Source organism: Humulus lupulus, chromosome 2 (genome assembly GCF_963169125.1).
Source record: "Humulus lupulus chromosome 2, drHumLupu1.1, whole genome shotgun sequence".
NCBI classification, from domain to species: domain Eukaryota; kingdom Viridiplantae; phylum Streptophyta; class Magnoliopsida; order Rosales; family Cannabaceae; genus Humulus; species Humulus lupulus.
In genome coordinates, this window is record NC_084794.1 from 272,176,438 (window position 1) to 272,177,327 (window position 890).

Consider the following 890-nt stretch of genomic DNA (forward strand, 5'->3'; position numbering starts at 1 on the left):
CCCCTGCCACGTGTTGCAGTTTGCATACGCTTGCCGCTGGGACCCACTTGTCCCTCTCCTTTCTGCGCTTCACGCGTGCGTGTTCCACACAGAGTGTGAAGCAGCCTGCTTCATGCGTCTCCATGTAAATAACAAAGAAAAAATATAATATAAAAGTAAAAATTTTAATTGAAGAGGAATATCTTTAGATTGAATTATAATGTGTTAAAATCTTATAAAATATTATATATTTTTTCTAGATATATTGTACATTTTACCATATAAATATTTATGCATTAATTTTAAATGTGGTAAAAAATAAAAAAAATTAATATATATATATATAATAATGCGGTGCGGTGTGGTTTGAACCACATCTATAAAATTTAAAATCGCAAATCGCACTGTACCGTGCGGTTTGGCAAAAATACAAACCGCAACCGCATCGCGAAAGATTCTAAACTGTAAATTGCGGTGCGGTGTGGGTGGTTTTATGAACACCTCTATATGTGAGCCATAAAGCAAATGTTGATGATCTAATTGCTACAAAATAAAGGTTTGAGACCTAAGTAATACAATTAGTAAAATATGGGGACTCTAAGTGTTATTTACCCTATCTTAAATAGTTCATTTTGTTACCAAAAATCTCATAATTAGTGAAACTAGGTTAGAATTAAAATAATTTAGATTAAATTAGTTTTTCTTGAATTTCACGCAATTCATTTGAGTTCGAACTCGTGTTTACACAATTTCTATACTCAATTAAAGATTCATGCGCTTGTGAGTTAATAAATTAAAAAAAAATACCACTTTTTGGTCCAACATATATATTATTTTGTAGGTATTACTTATTTAAAATTAATTGAAATATAGTGTGACTTGATATTTGAACCTTGAGGTTCTTAACACTT